The following is an 11,635-nucleotide window of genomic DNA, read 5'->3' on the forward strand; positions in this document are numbered from 1 at the left end:
ATCGGAAGGTGCAAGTGTGTTGTTCAAGCAGGGATAGATTTGATGAAGATTGGAGGAAACATAAGAAGGAATGGCTACCCTATGGCGAGTAAAAGAAGGCGAAGGAGGAAAAATACAAGCAAAAGATAAGAGAATTTTATCAAAGAGAAGAGCTGATACAAGAAAAGAAGACGTATTTTGAAGCCATGCCCACTCGTTTTGCAGCCGTGTCAGAAAAAATGCATAATGAAACAGATGCTGCAATAAAGGATCAACAAGCTATGATGATAGATCAACAAGACTTAATAATAAATCAGCAAGCCTCGATCCTCAACATCAAGAAACAACTTGTGCAACTTGAAAAACAATTCAACGAGCGGTCACCGGGCGGACTTCCAAGCAACACTGAGAAAAATACTAGAGGGGTGCATATAAATGTTGTGACAACAAGAAGCGGTAAAATAGTCACCCCTCTGACCCTAATCCCGAATGAATATCCAAAAGTGGTGCAGGAAGAAAAGGAAAAAAATCGAGAATCACAAACTAACGATTCAAGACGACGTGTTCATGAGACGTTTGCCGACTGAAGAAAATAAAACCCCTCCGGTAAAGCCATATCAGCCTCCATTGCCATTCCTGAGCTGAGCTAGACAAGATAAACAAAATGAAGACTACAAGAAGTTTCTAGAGCATATCAAGGACCTACAAATCAACATTCTATTTATCGAGGCGGTAGCTCAAATGCCCAAGTATGCTAAGTTCTTGAAAGACCTTCTCACAAATAGAAAGAAGATGGAGGAAGCATCTAAGGTGGTTATGAATGAGAATTTCTCATCCGCGATGTTAAATAAACTACCGAAGAAAATGGGAGACCCTGGGAGTTTGACTTTGCCATGTCAATTCAGGAATTAGGCTACAAGCTATGCATTAGCCGATTCGGGAGCTAGTGTAAATCTTATGCCTTATTCATTCTTTAAGAAGTTGAACTTTCCCGAACCAAGGCCTATCCGTATGGTGATTCATCTAGCAAACAAGACAATGACATTTCCAAGAGGAATATAGTAGAACCTTTTTGTAAAAGTTGACAAATTCATCTTTCTTGCAAATTTTATAGTGTTGGATATGGAAGAAGACCACCAAGTGCCTATCATTCTTGGAAGACCTTTCCTAAGCACCGATTGCACTCTAGTGGATGTGAGAGAATCTAAACTTACTCTTCGGGTAGGAGATGATGCAGTCACTTTTGGAGTTGATCGGGCAATGAAACATTCAAGGTTCAGTGATGACACGGTTTTTCTGTAGACACATTTGAAGAGCTATTGGAAAAAGAATTGGCGGAATGGTAAGAAGACAAGGTGGGTGGATTCATGTCCCTTTCAGAAGGTGACTTTGATACTGAGAAAGATCTGAATGAGTTAGAAAGGGTGCTTGAAGAAAGCGAATTTTAAGAACTTACAAGGCATTTTGAGAACCTGTCGAGTCGAAAAAAGACGATCTGATGGGTTAAATGAGTACAACATGGCGTGTTTTTTTATACACATGCCGGGTTCAACATTTAGAAGATGCAATTGGAACTGAAAACTTTTCCGGAACACTTGGAATATGATTTTCTGGAAGAGGATGACCAAAAGCCGGTGATTATTGCTTCTGGCCTTACACCAACAGAAAAGGAAGATATCGTTAAGGTTTTAAAGAAGAGGAAGAATTCCATTGCTTGTAAAATTACCGGCATTAAGGGCATTAGTCCTTCCTATTGCTCTCACAAGACCAACCTAGAAGAAGGCACGAAATCGGTAGTGCAACATCAGAGACGATTAAACCCAAACATGCAAGAGGTGGTCAAGAAGGAGGTAGTCAAGCTCTTAGATGTCGGGATCATATACTCCATTTTCGATAGCCAATGGGTGAGTCCAGTTGATGTAGTACCAAAGAAAGGATGGATGATAGTCGTGATGAACGAGAAGAATGAGCTCATACCTACACGAGCGTTAATCGGTTGGCGAGTGTGCACCGATTACTGAAAGCTAAACGATGCTACTTGCAAATACCACTTCCCTCTTCCTTTTATTGATCAAATGCTTGAGCGATTGTGTGGTCATTGCCATTATTTTTTCTAGATGGATTTTTAGGTTACTTCCAAATTCTCATCGACCCAAGAGATCAAGAGAAGACGACATTCACTTGTACAAGTGGAACATTTGCATATCGACGCATGCCTTTTGGGCTATACAATGCACTGGCTACTTTTCAATGATGCATGACGGCTATATTCCATGACATGGTGGAAAAGTTTATGGAAGTCTTTATGGACGACTTTTCTGTCTTTGGATCTTCTTTTGATGATTGTCTTACTAACCTTGATTTGATGCTTGCTAGGTGTGAAAAGACCCATTTAGCCTTAAATTGGGAACAATGTCATTTCATGGTGAAAGAAGGAATCATTTTAGGTCATAAAGTGTCAAAATCGGGGATTGAGGTGGATTGAGCAAAGATTGATACTATTGCTAAGGTACCCCCACCAACTTATGTGAAGGGCGTAATGAGTTTTTTAGGTCACGTGGGTTTTTACTGCCATTTTATTAAAGATTTTTCTAAAATAACAGCACCTTTGACTCATCTACTCCTAAAATATGCACCTTTCGATTTTTCTAAAGAATGCTTAGAAGCTTTTGAGATTTTAAAAGAAAAATTGACTAATTCCCCGGTCATTATCGCCCCGAATTGGATCTTACCCTTTGAAATAATTTGCGATTCCAGTGACTATGGTTTAGGATCCATGCTTGGTCAAAAGGTTGATAAGCACTTTCAACCCATCTACTACGCGAGCAAGACCTTAAACCCGACCCAATAAAATTACACCACTACTGAAAAAGAACTATTAGCTGTGGTTTATGCCTTTGACAAGTTTCGTCCCAACCTTATTTTGTCCAAAACAACTGTTTTTACTGACCATTCTGCTATTAAATATTTGTTTTTTTAAGCAGGGTGCGAAACCAAGACTGATCCTGTGGGTGCTTTTACTTCAAGAATTTGACATTAAGATCTAGGACAAGAAAGAAATGGAGAACGTAGCAGCCGACCACTTATCTAGATTGGAAAATCCAAAGAGGGACAAGATGGACAAGATGAACAACAAGGGCATTGGGGATAACTTTCCAGAAGAGTATTTGATGATGATATTAGGGGAAGAACCTTGGTATGCAGACATTGCAAACTTCTTGGCAGGCAACTTTCTTCCAAAAGGGCTAACTCACTAGAACAAGAAAAAACACTTCCCATAAATAAAATATTATTTCTGGGATGACCCTTATCTTTCTAGAAGTTGTGAAAATGGGATTATTAGAAGATGCGTGTTTGGAAAGGAGATTCATGATATTTTAGAGCATTGTCATAATGGGCCAGCAGGAGGACATCATGGAGCTCAATACATGGCCAAGAAGGTATTTGAGACAGGTTTCTACTGCCCAATGATCTTCAAGGATGCTGCTATTTATGTATGAGAGTGTGATTCATGCCAAAGGTCGGGGAATATATCTGCAAGGAACAAGATGCCACAAACGGATATCCAAGTCTGTAAGGTGTTCAATGTATGGGGCATAGACTTTATGGGACCATTCCCATCATCTAGAGGGAACAAGTACATCCTTGTGGCGGTTGATTATGTTTCCAAGTGGGCAGAAGCGTAGGCGTTACCTACCATTTTGCTAATGATCAACTAGAAAAGGTGTTACAAAAGTATGGTGTACATCATAGGTTTGCAACCCCATATCATCCTCAAACAAATTGGGAAAACGAGATCATTAATAATGCTTTGAAGAGAATCTTGGAGAGGTCGGTGGGTAGCAATATAAAAGATTGGGTGGATAAACTCGATGATGCACTTTGGGCATTCCGTACCGCATTCAAAACACCCATTGGGACTACGCCTTATAGATTAGTTTATGGGAAGAACTATCATCTACCGGTAGAACTCAAGCATAAAGCATATCGGGCCTTAAAGACATCTAACTTCTAACCGAGTGAATTGCGCACCAATCGGCTCTTGCAAATGAATGCCTTGGAAGAGTTGAGAAACGAGTCATACACCAAGTTGTTGATCTACAAGGATAAGACAAAAAGGTGGCACGATGCAAGGTTGAAAGGTAACAAAGAATTTGAAGCAGTTCAAAAAGTTCTCCTTTACAACTCAAGGATGAAGCTTTTCTTGGAAAATTGTGCATGGTCCATTCAAGATAAAGCAATTGTATCCATATGGGGTGATTGAGCTATGGAACAACGATGGGTCAAAATTCAAGGTGAATGGGCACCAAGTGAAGCATTATGAAGAAGTGATGTCAAACGAAGAGAGAATTAAAGAAGGCATGGATTTGGAGGAAACCGCTACAATGTAGAAGGGAAGGAGTCCAGCTCAAGACTCCTAAAAAAAAGCGCTTGCGGGAGGCAACCCATCATTTGAATTTGCTTTTCTTTTCCCTTTAGTTTTTCATTTTTAATTCCTTTATTTCATAGTGTTTTGTTAAGGATTTTAATCTTTGTCTTCCAAATAATTAAAATGTTGCTTGAGGGCAAGCAAGGCTTAAGTGTGGGGTGTGGTAAAACCCTTTGTGAAGAAACGTAAATTTATTTTGTTCTGAACACCAAACACGACGTGTATGAGCTATTCACACGCCGTGTTTGGGCAAATTTTCGAATTTTTTTCAAGAAACTCGTTTCAACACAACGTGTTGGTACCCTAACACGGTGTGTTTCCTTTTTAGTTACCGAAAATATATCATTTTTAAACTCAGTAAAAAAGGTTTCTTTAACCCTAAAAGGCAAAACCGTTTTTGTAACGGCCGAAAATTTCCATTCAATTTAAACTTTTCAAAAACAACCCGATTTCATTAAATTATTACAAAAAGGTTTTCAATACAATTAATTTAGAGTATTCCCAGAATCATATCACAACATAAACATGAGGAGCGGTATGATAACCCCTTCGCCTTGCCACGGTCTCCTAAAGAACCTGAAAAACATAAAACCACAACTGTAAGCCCGAAAGCTTAGTGAGATATCCCCAAAATACCAACCACATATACCATACACGCATAACATGCCATATCATATCCGATCACAGAACAGCCATGCACTTCGGGTCTATGTGTGACTGGTCCGCCGCACCGGCCAACAGTCCACCTGGTCCACCCTCCGAGTCTAGCCATATACATCGAGTCTGCAGTGTGATTGGACCGCCCACACCGGGCCTTCAATCCACCTGGTCCACTCTCCGAGTCTAGCCATATACATCGAGTCTGCAGTGTGATTGGTCCGCCCGCACCGGGCCTTCAATCCACCTGGTCCACTCTTCGAGTCTAGCCATATACATCGAGTCTGCAGTGTGATTGGTCCGTCCGCTCCTGGCCTTCAATCCACCTGGTCCACTCTTTGAGTCTACAGCATGACTGGTTCGCCCGCACTGGGCCTTCAGTCGGCCTGGTCCACTCTCTGAGCCTCGGCACGTCTGGTCCGCCCTATTGGGGCCTACAGCCTATCCGGACCGCTCGTTGTGCCTTTGGGACAACCGGTCCGCCTTGGGTATCTAGGCCTACAGCACAAAGCAGGACCCACCTCAACCCAACTCCAGTCCAAACAACCATGTGCACATGAACATACAATCATATAACAATTCACAGTCAACAACCGATCAAACAGATCACATAACATATCATCATCCTAAGCAGGGTACCGACCTAACCGGTCACTAGCATAGCATCACCCTACATCTCAGGATACCGACCTCAACCAGGTCTCTAACATATACCATCCTAGCTACCAGGATGTAACATATCAAAGCAATATCATAACAACAAATACCCGGATCTTAATTCGATAAAGGGCCGGCCTTGGTGCCTTAGACCCTATTGATATAGTGAGGATAACTCACCTCGAAATTGCCGACTGAACAGCTAAACCCAAGCTACTCCAACCTCTGATACGATCTCCAACACTGGCCAACACCAAGACATTGAACTCAAAACAATATTCAACAATTACCAAAATGCCCCTGGAAAATAACTGGTCAACCCTTGGCCAAAGCCAACCCCTGACTGACTCTACTCGCCGAGTCATCCCAATGACTCGCTGAGTCCACACACAGAACTTCGCCCATCCGCGACTTAACTCACCGAGTCACCCTAAGACTCGCCGAGTCCAGCAACTCTGAGTCCTTTCTCACTCGACTCACCGACTCACAGCTCAACCAGAAGAAACTTGGACCTCACAACCAGACTCGCCGAGTCCAAGAACAGACTCGTCGGGTCTAAGGCTGTCTTCAACCTACTCGCCGAGTTGTTCTTCCAACTCGCCGAGTTCCAGACCATCTTCAAGAAACTCGCCGAGTACACCTTTGTGACTCGCCGAGTGCCTCTAGATCTCATCCCAAACAGAACCTTCCAGGCCATGCAATTGATCCAAAACGTAGATCTAGCCTCCTACAACCCATCCATCACGTAAAGTGGCAAACTTTACGTGAATCCAAAGAGATCTAGGAATTTTACACTTTAGGGCTAGGGTTTGGGACATGATGGCTTCACTAATCACTCAAGAACAGGGACTTTAATGCACTTTAAACCTCCTCCATCCCAGATCTGAGGTAGCAACCTCAGATCTATCCTTTAAACTCAAAATACCACAAGCCAAACCTCCCACACATTCCAAGAATAATGAATCTAGAAGAATAACAGCCCAAGAACGAGATTATACCTCAAAAGGAAGCCCCAATAGCAAAGAATCCCGAATCTTAGCAAATCCCTTTGCTCCAAGCCTCCTAACTCTCCAAGATCTTCCTCCAAATCTCTTTTCCAAGGTTCAATTGCACTCCAATCCTTCACAATCGCGTTTCTAGGGTTTTCTGGACTTAAGGGGAGGTAAGGAGGCTGGAGAGAGGGTATAATGTCCTTTATATAGGGCTCATCCTCCGAAATTAGGGTTCTCTCCACTCAACGCCAACTCGCCGAGTCCAGCCGCCGACTCGCCGAGTTGGCCACTTTACACGCGACCAAAATCGCGACCCTACTCGCCGAGTCCACTCGTGGACTCGCCGAGTTACCCTTTCCAATTTACTCTTTTAGCCCTTCAACTTTACTCTTGATATTCCGGGATGTTACAATTCTCTCCCACTTAAATTAGGCTTCGTCCTCGAAGCCTGCGGCAACTCAACTCCAGAAATACTCCCGCAACGCACCACCTGGGATTAACCAAACCAGGTTCCTCAAAGCACAACCATAGAAACCCGAAACTCACTTTCTCCTTTCTGGCGGTGTCCTGACCACCATCTCAAGCCGGCCACCGGCTTTACCCTCTGATAACCACACCCATCAGGCACCACACTTAACAACCGAGTACCACTCTATGGCACTTTTCTCGATCCTGATCACCACAATCACTTGACTCTTATGAGTTAGATATAACCCTGAACCACCGGGTTCTTGATCCGAGTCCCACTTTATCCACACCCTGTTGACAGAATGATACATTCTTCAGGCTCAGAGTAACTCCCATGAGTTCTCCTCTTGCAATCGCATGAACATGCTGAACTAGCCCTAGCACTCTCGGGTTGGGAAAACCCGTCACACTGACGACATCTCCAAACATCCCCTAGGATGAACCACCACTACATACACAATTCCCTGACCAGAATCACACTGGGAGCCCAAGACTCCCTCCCTGCATCCCTTCTGAGTCTCTTGGCTCTACACCCGCGGAATTCCTTCCGCGACCTCAGCAGACATCCCAAACCGGATGTGATCCCATACCACTGCCGCAATCACGCTACTCAATGACCGCAATTGGACCACTCCAATCATAACTCTGCGCTGCTGCTTTCACTTCCGTGAATTTACACTCCCTCTCGGAGTTACATTCATCTCTCTTTCCCTTACCAAGGAAATCCACTTGGCCGCCTAATCACTACGACAAGTGCCACGGTGCTCACCCAACGCTACACCACTCCTTTATAGCATAACCGCTATCCATGCAGCACACATGCTCTGAATCTGCTCGCAAGGACCCTTGATTACATGCACTATCTCCCCTAATCAAGATCAATACCCGGGGCCAGACCTTCTAATGCTAACACATCACAACATACTCAATCCATTTCCTCGAACCAATCTAACAATACCTGTAGAGTCTTCAGCATGACTGGACCGCCTTACCAGGCCTTCAGTCAATCTGGACCACTCTCAGAACCTTCAGCCAATCTGGACCGCCCTCCAGTGCCTTCAGTCTGGCTGGACCGTTCTCCGAGCCTTCGGCCTGACTGGTACGCCTACCGGCCTTCAGTCTATCCGGACCGCTCAACTAACATTCATCATTCCGAGTTATCTCTCCGGGAAATCCTCCCATGCATACTGTCCTAGCCCTCTAGGGGTTCTGAACTCTATCTCCATCATACATACTCAATCCCGGCCTGATCCCAGGCCCTCCACAATCAAATGTCCTAGGTCTGTATCTCGCACCGCATGCCTGCCACTTACTCATACCGGCCTATACTCTTGACTGACAGAACCACTGCTGAATCCCAAGCAGCTAAACAACCTCTCATGTCCATCGACCTTCCAGAAAATTTTCCAATTCTCCCCCACTTAGGGCACTGACTAACAACCACCGGTCGCTATCCCGACCTCCCAAAACAACCCTTCACAAAACCAACACTTACATGCGGACTGATTCCCACTAGCACTAGAAACCTTCACAAAATAACATTTCCACACTGATCATCCCGCTCGAAAGAAACTCAAGCTGCAGCTAACCACTCCTCAGAAAGCAGATGCTACCGGCATTCAGACCAACGCCAAATTTCCACTAATAACCCTCATGAATGATAACCAACGAAATTCCCAAACACTAACCCATAACCAAACCATAACCCTCAAAGAACAACGAATACCACATCGAAAACCACGAAATGAAACTAGCAGATAAACAATGCTCCACAATAAACACAAGATAACAAGACATTAAGAAAGAAACATACCCGCAGCTGCATCCGGCACTGCTCTGACCTCCTCTGCTGTAAGCTGAAAAGCACGACCCTGAGTCCTTGGGGGCTCCGCTCCACCCTGACCTCCACCTGTGATCCTCAAAGTGGCCGGTGTTGGAGCCTGCACCGGTCCTGCAGCAAGTTGTGGATAGTTGACCCTCAAGTGTCCAACTTGATGACAATGATAACAAATCCTCAAATCCCGAACCGGCGCTGACTGCCGACAATCCCTCGCATAGTGCCCCTCCTTTCCGCACTTGCGGCATGCACCACCGGACCTACAAACTCCGGTGTGACCCCTCCCATACTTCCCATAAGTGTGGCTGCTCTGATCTCCCACCCTAGAATCAACGGTCTTGGACCGTTTCGGCGTCGGTTGCGACTGCACCGGAGCCTGCCTCAGCTCACGCAACTGCAACTCAATCTCTAACTCATGCCGCCTGGCGGCCTCCTACAACTCCAACAAAGTCTCGCACCTCTGCATAGACACAAACTGTCTGATATCCCTCTTGAGCATACTCAGATATCGAGACATCTGAGCTTGCTCCGAAGCAAACTCAGGACAAAACGTCGCCCTCTCAGTGAACATCCTGGTGATCTCCGCCACCAAATCCGAACCCTGCTTCAACTCAAGGAACTCCTGAGCCAATATCTCTCTCTCTCAACCCGCAGAACATAACGAGTGCTGAACATCTCTCTGAACTGATCCCATGAAACCGTAGCCCTCTGCGCATCCGAATATGAGCCCGTGGACAACCTCCACCAATCCTTCGCCCCGAGCCTCAACAGGTTCAGAGCACACCTCACCCTCTGATCAGCAGGGCATGAACACGTGAAGAAACACCCCTCCACGTCCGATAACCATCTCATAGCAACAATCAGGTCCTGAATTTCATCAAAGGTGGGAGGCTTCGTATTATCAAAGTCCCGATACTAAAAACCCCGACCATCTCCTCCCCCTACCGCTGCTACAGCCGCTGTAGCCGCCGCGACATCCGTCTCTGTGAGAGCTGCATAGCGCTCATCAAAATACTCAACCATGGCGGTCTTGATCGACCCAAACAGTTCCGGCAACTCAGCCCGGAACAACGCAGCAACCTCATCATGCAGGATCTCACGAATCCTCGCATCCAACTCGCACGTACTCATCTGACCAATAACCTCGGGCGGTACTGACCCGCCCGGAACTCCCTCTCCTGCTCCCGATCCTGACCCGAATCCACTCCCAGCATGCCTCGGAATCTCCATACTGAAAAACACCACAAAATCTCAGACACTTCCCACTAACCCGGGAACCAACTCTCCACCCAACCCTAGAGGTCATGGTTTCCCTGATACGCGTATGGGTCCTGTGCTTTCGGTAGTACGAGCCCATACTACCTTCCACACCTATCCATATTTGTATGAAGTACTACCACAACAGCCTAGTGAAAACATACAAACAAGCGCTCAACCCTCACTACTAGAGGAACACTGGAAATCTCCCACAAGGAAACCCTAGGCTAACAGGCATCATAAATCAGGCAACATTATCATGAAATCCTGAAGATCCCTAGCCTAGCACTAGCTTGCTGTTCTATCAAAGCTCAAAAACTAATATCATGAATGGTATTTTGGGGTTACTTACTGGCTCCGGCTGATCGTACCTCTGCGTCCTCCTTTTACTCATTTTGAAAATCGTTTTAAATTCACATTTGAAAACCCTCCTCGATTTGAGACTGGAGTCACACGAGTGTTCCTCCAATTCACTCAAACCAAGGCTCTGATACCAACTTGTAACAGCCGAAAATTTCCATCCAATTTAAACTTTTCAAAAACAACCCGATTACTTTAAATTATTACAAAAAGGTTTACAACACAATTAATTTAGAGTATTCCCAGAATCATATCACAACATAAACATGAGGAGCGGTACGATCACACCTTCACCTTGCTACGGTCTTCTGAAGAACCTGAAAAACATAAAACCATAACTGTAAGCCCGAAAGCTTGGTGAGATATCCCCAAAATACCAACCATATATACCATACACGCATGACATGCCATATCATATCCGATCACAGAACAGCCATGCACTTCGGGTCTACTGTGTGAATGGTCCGCCGCACCGGCCAACAGTCCACCAGGTCCACCCTCCGAGTCTAGCCATATACATCGAGTCTGCAATGTGATTGGTCCGCCCGCACCGGGCCTTCAATCCACCTGGTCCACTCTCCGAGTCTAGCCATATACATCGAGTCAGCAGTGTAATTGGTCCGCCCGCACCTGACCTTCAATCCACCTGGTCCACTCTCTAAGTCTATAGCATGACTGGTCCGCCCGCACCGGGCCTTCAGTCGGCCTGGTCCACTCTCCGAGCCTCGGCACGTCTGGTCCGCCCTATTGGGGCCTACAGCCTATCCGGACCACTCGTTGGGCCTTCGGGACAACCGGTCTGCTCTGGGTATCTTGGCCTACAGCACAAAGCAGGACCCGCCTCAACCCAACTCCAGTCCAAACAACCATGTGCACATGAACATACAATCATATAACAATTCACATTTAACAACCGATCAAATAGATCACATAACATATCATCATCCTAACCAGGATACCAACCTAACCGGTCATTAGCATAGCATCACCCTACATCTC

Source organism: Lactuca serriola, chromosome 5 (assembly GCF_051521515.1).
Source record: "Lactuca serriola cultivar US96UC23 chromosome 5, Lser_US96UC23_V15, whole genome shotgun sequence".
In the NCBI taxonomy this organism is placed as follows: Eukaryota; Viridiplantae; Streptophyta; class Magnoliopsida; order Asterales; family Asteraceae; genus Lactuca; species Lactuca serriola.